Below are 13,254 nucleotides of genomic sequence, written 5' to 3' on the forward strand. Positions count from 1 at the left end.
GATAGCGGGGAACAGGTGCTTACGCAAAGAGACTGAACCTTCACTAAGCTTCATTACGCTCCCTAATTAATCCCACTTTTTTCTAATTAATGATGGTGAAATAAATCAAACGTCCAATTTTTTCTCCATTCGTTCCATAACTTGGTATAAAAATTCACCAACAACAATGCGCTCACTGGAAAAGCGGTGTGTGAGAGTCATACGAGCCACCTCCGTATCTGAGGTTAAATTCAGCTAACTTAAAACTGCTGATGTGGTCGCGGCCACAGTTCAGAGAAACCAGAGCCGACTGGACACGAGCTGCGGTCTCTGATTCCAGAGCTGCACGTTGTGGGCGCCGAGCCACTTGTCAAAGGTTTTTTTTTTATTTTTTAAAACATTTGAAAAACCTCTTAAGCGCTCGCTCAACCACGACCACAACACCGGTTGTTTCGACGAGCACCGTTCTCATTTTCCTATCCTGTCTAAAAACATTACCCGCTGACTGCTGTGATGGAGGAGGCTACGAGAGAGGGGGTACCAGAATGGATAACCACTTTAACCCCCTCACAGGGTCACACAGAACCTACAGGCTGCACTTGAACACATCACACACGGAACAGCTCACTGCACTTGATCTGAAGCTGCTGTTTTAACCTCTAAATACTTCCCACCGGCAAAGCTAAATGCACATATTGCTACCAGTGAGGTGGGAAGGTTAAGGTTGTTTTAGCAAACTAGTCATTACACTAAGCTGCATAAAGATCGGAGCCTTACATTCATGTTCAGGACATTTGAACATGTAGGCGTTATATTAAATTTCCTCAGCACAGCTTCTCCTTTCCTCTCTCTCCCTCTCTCTCTCTCTCTTTTTTTTTTTTCATGGCGATAAGAGACGCAGCCAGATGAAGCTAGGAGGCTGAAAAAGAGCCCGAAAATAATGCCGCTCCTCCATCGCTGTGAAAGCTGAAAGACGATTTTGAAAAAAAGCCTGTGGATATAGATTCAGAGGGCGAGATGGAGGCGAGCTGTGTGAGAAAGAGGGGAGCGAGAGTCCGGAGCCAGACAGAATAAAGAGAGATGAACAGGAAAAGAGGAATACAAAGAGGAGTCAGTGAGAGTGCGGCAGCTGACGGATACAGCAAAGACGGGATGCGGCCGCGGCCTCCATTATCTTCCTGATACATTTTTTATAAACTTTTGGAATTTAGGAAATTAATTTCAAACTTCTAGCCCGTGGGGGGATCGTGCTAAACGGCGCCTCAGCCGCAGAAGAGGGAGCGAGGTGATTCCTCTTCCCCTAACATCCGTGTCTAACTGTGGAGGAAAGCAATCATGGTATCTGTACCGCGGAGCCGAGCGGGAGAGTAACAGCTTTCATTAAAGGGCACTTCAGTAATCACTGCAGCCATTAATGCTCAGTTAGCCAACCTTTTTCACTTGTGAAGGAAACGTTTTCTACCTTTTTAGGCGGCCGGTCTTGCTGTGTACATTTATGTAGGTAAATGTTTTTGTGTTGGAGGAAGAGAGTTCTGTGGTAAAGATAAAGCTTTTTAAAAACGGTTACGGTTTGATCATATGTTTGATAAACTTGCAGACATGAAAACAGCTTCCAAAGTCCAAAGCTAAGAACCAATTCCTCTCGCTCTCCTTTTAGTTCCGGTTTGGTCGCCACCAGCTCCGGAGAAAAGTGTCTGCGTCAGCTGCTGCAGCTGGAAAACAAGGTTAACGAAAGGCCATGAAAACAACATAAGGATGAGCTAAGAAAAGAGTTTAATGGCTCTGCAGAGTTGGATGGTAATTTGCTGTGGATTGGTCACAGTGACTGGTTCACACATAGTCACTTCACCCACTCTTAATATAAAATATAGATTAGAGCAGCTTTAAACTAAAGTATCACACATTATTTATTACTTTAATTTTAGTTTAATAGCAGTTAGTAACCCAGGGACTTTTTTTCATCCTATAGGAAAGCGTTTATTTCTGGAAAGTCTTTCATCAAACTGTCTGTCGGCAGCTTCCTAAAGCTCCTCTCCTACTTTTAAAGAGACCCTGTGGAGGAGTAACTTGTTTTCAGTCTAGTTCACACACAGTCATCTCTCACACACAGCACATCAGACACTGTCTTTGCCAGAATGAAATACAATTGCAGCTAACAACTATAGCTACAGTGGGCCAGCTGTTTCTGTGGCGTACTGCTTTTCAGAGGCAGCAGCCAGCAAATTAAACTCTCCAGTTCTGTTTGCTCTCTCTTCAGCCCCCCCGCCTTCATCTCAGCCATCTCTCTCCCTCTCTCTCTCTTTCTCTGCGACCCTTTCTCTCTCTCTCTCTCTCTCCTAGGCTGTGTCTCTCATTGAGCATCAAGAACAGAGAGGTGTTTGTTTCTCGTTAGCTGTTGGCTGCATCCTCCCGGGGGACTCTGCTGTTTTGTAGCGATGCAGGACACATGATTGGAGTTGGCATGGCAGCGTTGCCAGGGGCACTGTGCCTCCAGCATCACAGCCCCATGCCTACACTGAGAGAAGTGACGGTAGCCAGATAGGCTCAACATTTTCACCTAAACGTCCCCCTGGCAGTAATTTAAATAATCATCTCTTCTCCGGTCTGCCTGCTATTTTGCATCTTTGTAGTTGGCGCAAAACATCATGTTGGTTTTCACCAACCAAGTTCGCGGAGGTGACTCAGTGTTTCTAAAGAGACAGACCTTTCCTCTTAGCCTGTGCCCCGCTTTATTGCCTCTCCTCTCCTCTCCTACCCTGAGGGGCCCGGAGTTGGCATGAAAGTGCTGCTTTGCACCTGATGCGCTCCAAGGTTCAGCACCCAACTCACCTGCTCATAATTATTTAACACCGCAGTTTGACAAAGCTGGAAATAGTGCACATGGAAGCCCTGGAAACATCTAAAATGCATTTGTGCTTGTGCGAATCCAGAATAAGTTAAGGAAGTACAATGCTTTATGTAACACTGACAAACAGCAGGAACTACTTTACTAATTTCTTTTCTATATTCAGCCAAGTAATGGTCTGATAGAGATTGAATATTTTCTCAAGAGAGAGCTTGTCAAGAAGGCAGCATGAAAACACGACTTTGACAAGACGACGAAAATTCAATTCAATCATAACATACATTATCTGAAGACACTTTACTGAGTAAGGTGAGAGGAGAGGAGAGTGAAACCCAGCAGTTCCCACAATGAGGAACATGTTACATAAAAGAGCTATATCCACTTGTGCGGATGGAACTGAAAAGACTGAAAAGACTGAAAGAAGACTGCAAGAAGTCAGGGGTTTGTGGAAATGATGCAGTAGATCATTAATGTAGATTAGTGTATCCTCTGCATATTGTTTTAGTCTCTTAAAGAAACAGGTGAACCATCCTTCAATTTAAGAGCAATTAAGAAATGTTAAATGTACAAATACAATATTGGCTCATGGTGACAAGTTTGGATAGAAGATTAATAATTGCTGACTTTTTCCTTCTTTGCCATGTGAACCCTGGTGTGAGAATGATCACTGATGAGGAAATAACAAATTAAGTATTACCAAGTGAGAAATCTGGATTCACGACCTGTCCCCCCACCAGACACTAAAAAGAGTCAGTTTCAGTCCAACATATGATGCAATTTACTTTCATTATGTCACATGAATTTGGATTTCAGAGATCTTTAAGGCCAGTATGTGTAGAAGTGAAGGGCTCTGGCGACCTTCAGTGGATGTGTTGAAGAGGAAACCGTGGTTGACAGCAATGCATGCCAATAACCTCCCTTCCACAATAGACCTTAGTTTTGGACGCTGAGATGAATGAACCGAGAAAAACACACAGACTGTGACAAAACAATCTAAACTCAAAGGTCCACTTAATAGCTTTTTTTGGACCTGACAAACAGATCTCACGGTCTTCATCAGCCGATGGAACGGGCTCAGGTGTCATCACCAAACTCACTGGGATTGTGTTTTTTCTACGAACAAAACAAAATTGCCAATTCGAAAAAAAACGTTATAATGAAATACAAACTTCTAGGGGCTTTAATTTCTTGTTAACATTTGTTTCACCACCAATGAACAAAGGTTCCTTGTGTAGCTTAAATTTTGTACCAAAAAAAAAAAGAAGTATTTTAAAGATGAAGAAGTCAAACAGTGCAGGAAGATACATGAGGGACAATATCGGACAAAAATGGGTGGAGCGCCAGCTATAGCTTAAGCAACCAGCATCTCATTGATTTAAATGTAAATATATCTAGAAATAAAAAAACAGGGATCCATTTAATTCCTATGAACTATCCACTGAGTGTAGATAATCAAAATAAAGTTGATTGAACAAGCCGAAAGAACATGTTGCATTTGTAGAAAACTTCCTTCCCCCTTTCATTCTGTGACTATTATCCAAGGGCAGTGTGCAGTATTGTGCATTTTATGGAAATGACTTTTTAGGGGTTAAAACATTTTAACCCATTTTAAACCTAAAAAAAAAAAGACAACTTCTTCTTCTCAACTTCACTGCTTCTGTAGTGACTGGTCTCTGCCCATGTGGGTGGGAGCAGAAGAGGTCACCTTGTATTTGAACAGGTTGTATTCATCAAGTTGAAACAAAAAATTTTTTACAACAAACTTGTGCAGTAAAGAGGATTTATTGAATCTGACTTGTAGCAAACCTCACAGAAAAAAACACAGGAGGTTTTGGTCAAGAGCCTGGAAATGTTTCTGTATGAATCTGACTCCAGCTGCTTCTGCTGGTTTTGTAAAACTCCTAAATTGTGGATTATGTAAAATTCAGGAGGTGTGAATGTCAGTATTTTATGGCAGATATTAGATCAACTGAATGTGTGTAGATACAGTCACCAGCTCCACAACTGAGCTGGAAACGTTTTTGTTTTTTTTTTGTCCATTACAGTACGACTGACCTGATTTTAGTTAGTCATGTCCCCCTCTCTCCAGCACTGCATCCATTTTATGTTGCGAGGCCATCACAAAGCTCAGTGTGGCTCAATCTATTTTCTCATCTCATCTCTGCTCACTTCAGCTCAGCTCAGCTCGGTGTTATTAGAGTGGAATGAAATCCCATGCACACAGCCACTTTACAACCATATCACTTGGAGAAAATGATTTGTCAAATGGCTTCAGCATTTCTAAAGAGCCTGGGGAGAAGTTCCGATGTTTGCATAGTGGGAAATAAGCAACTATGACAACCCCCTCCCCCCCTCACACTCACCCTACACCCCTTTAAAGCCGCTTAAATCTGAGGCCTGGGAATAGTTTAGGTGATCAATTCCTCTCCTCCTCTTGTCTACGATGCAGAAAAACAGCTCCTCACCGATTTCTGAAAGAGGCCCCATGAGCAGCTGTGCAATAGTTTCTTTTCCCCTCAAAAGGTGCTGAGAGGAAAAAAAAAGGTATTTTTCAAAACTTTGTGCTGCACTAAGAGAGCGGGGAGCAAAGAGCGTGCTCTCTCCACACATACAAACAGTGCCAAGGATCCAGTGGTCCTGGCTGACGATATCAGGCAACTTTTACAGACCCCAGAAATAAATGACTTCCCTAAGGCAACGTTTCCGGCCTCAGATCTTTACTGTAGAAATCAGGTGAGCCATGCATGCTAGTGCGTGAGTAATTAATTCAGAGCACCACGCAGAGCTATTGTTATATCGATCCACAAGAGTGCAACCCCAGTAGAAAAGCCAATACATGTGTTATTGATCCAAAAAAATAGCAGTGGGACCCTGCAAGCCTGCTACATACTGCTAAAGCTAAAGAGACAGGCACCGAGTGAGCGAGCGAGCAGCGATTACTCTATTAGTGACTCTCCGTGTTTCCTTAATTCAAGCGAATGGAATGAAACCAAACTCGTACGGCTAATTTTAGCTGTGTTCAAACCCATTTGTTAGGGAGCCCAGGACCCCTGATGCGGGCCACTGCGGGAGCTGGTGATGATGTTGATGGCAGGGTCGGTGGTTAGGAGATAATTTAACCAGCTCACATTCCTGACTGATAAGTTCTCATTCTCTGACATTAATATTTCAGCAGTTTCACTGGTTTGATTTGTTGTGGCAATCATTTTCAGCCGTCTGAGGCCGTGTGTCTGTTCCTCTGATTCCTCTCTCTTCAATATAAAGAACTTTTTAAAATCTGCTGCCTTTTCATCTTGTTGCTGATCGTTTTCTAAATTAACCATGCATTCAGTTTATTAGAATTCATTCAAGACTTAACCTTCAGAGACCGTCTCTGACAAGACTGAAAGAAAATTACCTTACTAATATTAACTTAATAAGACCTGGGAGTAAGTCTTTTGCGTTTGAATTTTAATTCTTTTTACTCTACGTTATGTCTGTTTATTCACCCATGTGGCTGCGATCAAAAAAACCATGTAGGAGTTCGTTTTAATTTTTTCTCCAGTGGCCCCAGACTGAGTGATGAACTAATCAACATAAAAACCGCAGCACATTTCTGATATTACGTTGCTCCGACGCAGGTTTTTATGTCAGCTGAGTGTTTGAGGACAGGAAGCCCTGTCATGTGACTTTCTCAGAAAACTGTCATGGTCTGTTCTTCTTTGCTCAGAATGTTAGCGTTGTTATTGTGAGCATGTTAGCATACTGATATTAGCATTAATGTCGCAGCAGTGCTGTTCTAAAGTATAGTCTGACAGAGAGTCTTGTTAAATTATAAACTTTACTTAAAACATTTCTACAGTTGAGCGTCGATGTTCATTTTAGCCCAAAGAAACAGTGATTTTTTTATTTTTTTTATCAACTCAATGTCAGTTTTACCAGATCTTTCAACTGCCTCTCACTACTTTTGTCATTAGAGGGAATTTGCCGAGTAAACAGCAGATAGAGGAGTATTGAGGAAGACCAGTTGAAAATCTCAGAAAAAAGCAAATCTAGAGATTGAGTCATTTCTTTCTTTCTTTCTTTCTTTCTTTCTTTCTTTCTTTCTTTCTTTCTTTCTTTCTGTCTTTCTGTCTTTCTCATATCATTGTTGATAAAAGAAATAGGAATCGTGGCAAGTCAAACCCAAAGGGTAACATAAACCACCACACCTTTTAAGTTAAAAGGACAACTCAGACGAGTAATCACAGAAACCCACAGCACTTTACATCCAACCCTGTCTCAAGCCAGCCAGCGATTACGTTTTCCTACGAAACATATTTCCTATTTGTGTATGAAAATAATTTCGAGGAGACTGTGTTGATACATCAGGACATTAATGCAATCCATAAAAACACTGCGCACACACACACTGTGATGATTTGATGTTACCTCTAATATGAACCTTAGTTTTCTTCCTACCCACAGAGACAGTCTGTCATCTTCCTCCGAGGTATAAATGGACTCAGGCTAAATTAGAGTACTTTGCATCTAATGTGGACCATTAAAGAAATTTCAACATTTCCAAGTCAGACTCTTTCTCTTTTGTCCTGGCAGGACTAAAATCAGCAACAGTAATGTGTAAGTAATGTGTCTGACAATGGGCTTCATTATTAAGGCTAACACATAATGAAGAGATACAAAAGTCCTGTGGTATAAATGTGGTTGGTATGAAATTGGTTTGACCAGTCATGTTCCTTTATTCTGGAAAAGGTGTTGAGGTTAAAAAATACGATAATAATAAAGAAGCAAAATGAACAGACGCTAGAAAAACAGAGAGAGGGAGACGACATATTAAAATCCCGCTGTCTTTGACTCAGCAGACGGAAATATCAAATGTCATCCGTGTCCAGGAAATGAAGATTGTCAGAAATAAATCAGAGCTCAACATGTCTTGCGATTCCCGGGAATGAGTAGCAAATAAAGACGGAACAGTTTGTCTCAGCATGCGACAAAGCTCAGGAGCGGTGGTGGATTTTAAATATTAGACTGCAGGGTTTTCGTGCGTAATTAGCATTTATTAGGCTAAATCACAAATTGAGGTCACAGCACAAACACAAATTCCCTGCTAATTGAGACACAATGGAACAATATGACACATTAGGAAATACACTCTACATGCGTGTCTGTACGCTGAATATGAAGCTAAAATCCGGGAGGTGAAAAGATCGTGGCTTGGGTTAAAATAAGCACATCCTTTTATATTGCGCAGTCTTTGTTGTCATGGTTACAATAACAACAACTTGATAATAGAAACGACACAAACTGCTACTTTCACATGGGAATCGCAGACTTTTGCCTCTCTTTATACTACGTCTCCTGTCATAATAACTGCGACCACTAGATGTCGCCTAGCAACAAAATGTAACTATGGGTCATAATAATGCTGCACCTATGGGCTCTTTTTTTAAATTATTTTTAACAGGACAGTCTTTTTTTGGTCAGTTCGTCATCGTGCCTCATGATGTTTTGTGGAAAGAAGCCCATGGAATTCAGCTTTAAACTTTTCTAAAATCATAAATCTGAAATAATATCTGATATTTGAATTTAACACGGACAAGAGGGAAAGGAGCAGCAGAGATGAAAAAGACGGAGCCAGAGTGAGAAGGACAGTTATGATGGCAGTCGACAAGCACATGATAACTTGGCCCTAGCATTTCTGAGACATTTGAAGTCCAGATTCAATCTTAACCACAACAATCAATTCATGAACTGCCCGGAGAATATCAAACATGTCTGATATTCACATCCATCTGCGGCGTTCTGAACTGTCCTGTGGTGTGTGGAGGATTACAGACTGCAGATAGCCCTGCGTTCACACAGCAAAGGGAGGCTAGCTCACGTTCTTTGTCGGCCTGATTGGAACCACATATCGCAGGAGGTCTTACAAGAGATTGGATGCTGGGATATTTCAGATGGGTGTAATCATGCAGGATTTTGTGGACGTTTTCAGCATCGGCTGTTTCATTTTGCACTTTTGTATTTGCATCTCTGTGTATTGTTTGCTTTACCGTGCAGCATTGCAGTTTTCTGCTCGCACACGGAGGAATCAGGGGAAATGTTGCATGCATGTACTGGACTCGTGACTCTGCAGATATATAGACATTTCACATAATGCAACACTCAGTTCTGAGCTTTGTATTACTGTGGCGGACGACACTGTTAACTGTTCTCTTGAAACCTTCAATCTGTCTTTTGTTTTAAATCAACAAATACACAAGCTGCTCTCCTTCTCTCTACTGAAATCCAGCATCTTCCAAACGTCTCGTGCCAGCGCCATCTTGACGTTCCGACATGCTAAACGCCACAGTGTGAATTAGCCAACGCCGGATGTTGACGTCAACCTGATTTTTCGTTTTCCAACCAAAATGTAACATCTGCCCGACGTTAGGGTCCAATATCCAGTGCCTGCTGGGCTCCTGCTCCAAGCCTAGTGTGGATGTTCAGGGTGAAAGCATTACACTCCACTCACATAACAAACATGCTGCTGTGAGAGAGTGGGGGGGGAGGGGGGGGGATAATTACACTCTGTAAAAGTCCCAAAACACAAGCAGAGCAGGAACATGGAGGAAAAGAACTCATTGAGCCGCGCTGGTAAAGTCATCACATGGTGGGCGAGTGTGCACAATAAGTGCACAAACACACACACACACACACACACACACACACACACACACACACACACACACACACAGAGCCTCATACAATTAAGAAGAGAGCCTAAGCATATGACAGCTTGCAGTACTCGGCTACAACAGGTTTAATTTCTATTCCATATGTTTCCAAAAAGACCCAAAATAAACACTGTGAGCAAACTACTTGATTATTTTACACTATTTATTTAAACCGCATTTGTATAGGAATAAGTCGGTCCCAAGCTTTTGGATCCATATTGATCATCGCTGATAGATTGTTGTTCAATCTACCTGTGAATCTATAAGCTGTTTCCACTGTAGTTTCTTGACACCTGCTGAATTTAAATCCATTGTTCACTCTTTTTTTGCTCTGTTTTGATTCCTACCAACTCCTGAGAAAACATTTGGCTCTCGAGCTGCAACCTGCTCCTCTGGGCTCGCCAGCGCGTTGATAACTTTATCTGCCTGTTCATTTGGTGCTTGGAAGGTACGATGAGTTTATCAGAGCTGTTTTTGTTGTCGCTGAAAACAGCTGCTGGTAGAAACAAGGTTAATGGAACCAGTGAGAGCGAGCCAAACACAGTGGCAAGTTGTTTGCTGCAACGCCACCAACAGTAACCATAGAAGTGAAGGGAAACTGCACTGGGTGAGGATCCTCTGTGGGTTCACTTCGAGTAACAACTTTCATATTACAAAGGGGCATTTGAGAAAGTGTTGGGTCGTTCTAACATTTAAAGTTCATCTCCAGACATGTTTTAAACTATGTAAAAAATATTCTGCTGTGATTAATATTTAGTTTTAATGTGGTTTCCCATCATTAAAAGTGAAAAAACGGGAAACTGGGGCTGAAGCTAATCTACACTTACTTCCTCATCTAAAATTCTGGATTCGGGTCTTATGCCCCGCCCACCACCTGCCTGCTCCAGGTGGACAGGTGAAAGCACATAGAGTATCAAGATGGTTAGAGGAGGAAACATAAGAGAGACTCAGTCAGACCCGGACCCAGACTCAGAGGAGGAGTCTGTTGAGACCAGAACCAGAGACTAGCAGACGGATCAGAACGGTTAGCGCAGTTAGCATCTTTCATTTGTTTATGTTGTTTGTTAGCTTGTAGTTGGCAGTGGCTGCACAGTGTTAGTGGTTGTGCTAATGCAAACTCTCTCTCTCTGTACTGACAAAGTCTCAGGTTTATTTAGCCCCGCCCCCCGTCCTCACAAACTGACAGGATTGGTTCGTTAGGTTTGTGACGTATGAAACCCTGGCTGTCTGAATCTGTTTTTATTGGTTCACTGCAGTTCACGGTGGAAATGCTCAGTGATGGCGTTGACTGCTTATTTTGCACATATGATATGTCTTGTATTATGAAAAAAAACATCATATGTTAACAAGGTTAAAACATTGTGGTACATTTTAGAAAATGGTATGAGGCATTGTAAAGTACACAATTACTAGCAAATGACCCAAATGGACTGGGTTGTCTGGAGACACATATGTCTTCAGGTGTATGATACCATGCATCAAAATCGGTTTAGTTTCACATCTTTGAATCTCCTCTGCTTGTGACCTAAGCTGCCCCTCTGTTAGGCAAATAGTGCGAGGGAGAGAGGGAGAGAGAGAGAGAGAGAGCGAGAGAGAGACACAGATGTGAAAAGAAAAAAAAAAAAACCTTTAACAGACCTCAGAAAGATCATCTGCAGCAGCAGCAGGACTGAATGGATGCACATTGTGACCTGAGGGCCAAGAGGAATAAGACCATAACAATAGCTTGTATACACACCTCATGTGAACCCACACACACAGACACACACACACACACACACACAGCAAAGAAGCAAGGCAGCCAAGCTGAGTGGATAAAGAAGAACTTGCTTGCATGTCAGTTTCTAAAGTGCTCGTAGGGATAAGAGCTCAAATTTGAGTGGCAAGATTAAAGGAAATCTAAATATCCCCCCTTTTCCCTCTCTTTTTAACATTAGCTTTGAGATTGAACCAGAAAAAAAAAAAAAGGGGCCGTATACTTTTGCAGACTTCCTGTGTTGCTGGCGAGACGTGACACGAATACTGTGGGGCAGACTCGCAGTAAGCTCTCATTTCTAGTGTCAATGAAGAAAAAAAGAAAGGTTAGATAAGGTGCTTTTTTTATTTTTTTGCAGGTGTCGTCTGTTGACAGTATCTCCGGCTGCTTGGGGCTAATTTCTCTAAGCTTGAAAAGTGCTGAGCATTCAGGTGGAGACATATTTGCCAAGCATACTTTTGAGCAAAAATGACTTTGATGTCTCAGACATTGCTGTAGTAAGTAGAAAAAGGAAGAAAAAATATATGCAGTATACGAGTTATTTTAACATAGATAAATACATTATATTTATTTTTGACCATGGATGCCATAATTGCCTGCGTCTGTAGCTGAAATCCCTCGGTGTGATTGTGCAGGATCTTCAATTTCTGTTCCTGATGATGGTTTTCAGACACACCTGCCTCTCAAGATTTATATGCAAGATTGCAGCTGTTTTTTTTTTTTTTATGTATCATTTACTTGCTCTTCTAAATCTCCCCCCGATGTGCCTGTTTGTAGCATTTACACTGAAAGCCTGTGGTTTGGCCTCTTTTCCAGTCGTAGTGTTGTCAGCCAGTAGGGTCCAACATCGAGACTCTTATCCCTGTGAGAATCCAGTCCTCAAATTTATTCTGTTTAGTCTAATTAAATCTAATTGAACCGAATTTCACATATTTGAAAAAGATGTTGAAATTTAATTGGTTTTTTGAAGACTGTGTCAATGTGCGGTTAGAAACAGGAGATAATGTGGCTGAGGGTTTGCAATGACTTGAGAGTGTTGGAACTTTTCATCTTGAAATTGAACAGCAAAAGGTTAAACAACCTACAAGAGGAGGCGGCTGAAGACAGTGTGCACATGTGAAATATGCTGTTTGGCTTTCCTCGATTGTGCATGCAGTTAAACATGCAGCTGGAGTCAGGACAGAGTTAGCCTATGCTAGCATGAAAGCGAGGAAGCAGGGGGAAGCTGTCAGTGTGGCTCTGTCCAAAGATCATCTTTTTTTTTATTTATTTTTATGTCTGTACATGAACAGAAACGTTAAGATGAGGTTTTAGTTGTGTTACAACCTTGAAATATCTCAGTTAAGTATGTAGCATCTCTGGCTAAAGCACAGGTTGTAATGTGGCCAGTGAACAATGAATGAATGTAGACTCAGTGATTCCAGATCTGACAGTGTGACCATGACAACCATTTACACCATAAACCATGAACTTCATCTTTAAACTAAACTCTGCATTTCTATTTTAATACCAACTGCACAAAATGATACAGGTGATTAAAGTAATTAAATCAGTGAGCTTTGGAGATGTTTTGAAATGTAATTAACAAATTAAATGAAATATAATGGGTATGATTAAGAGGAGGAGAGAAAGAGAAATTGTTTCAGAAGTTAATTGCAAAGAGATTATTATTGTTATCGTGCAATTTGAATTCATTCGGCATCAAAATCAATTCATGTTGAAGGAAGGAGAAATTGGGAACTCATCCAACAAATTTGAGATGCTGTGGGAGGAAAAATATAAAAAGTTATATACTACTACTTTTATTTTATATATTTTTTTTTAAATTAGAGGGAGATTAATGACACCATTGCAATTTAATATCAGAGTTTCACAAGACTAAACTTAAGAAAATATCCTGATTCAGCTTTAGTAATACAAAAAAGAAAAATTCTAATTTAAGTTTTTGAATTTATAAATGAGAATATTGTTTAAGTTTACAG

This window comes from Seriola dumerili, unplaced genomic scaffold (genome assembly GCF_002260705.1).
Source record: "Seriola dumerili isolate Sdu_G_001 unplaced genomic scaffold, Sdu_1.0 BDQW01000116.1, whole genome shotgun sequence".
Classification (NCBI taxonomy): Eukaryota; Metazoa; Chordata; class Actinopteri; order Carangiformes; family Carangidae; genus Seriola; species Seriola dumerili.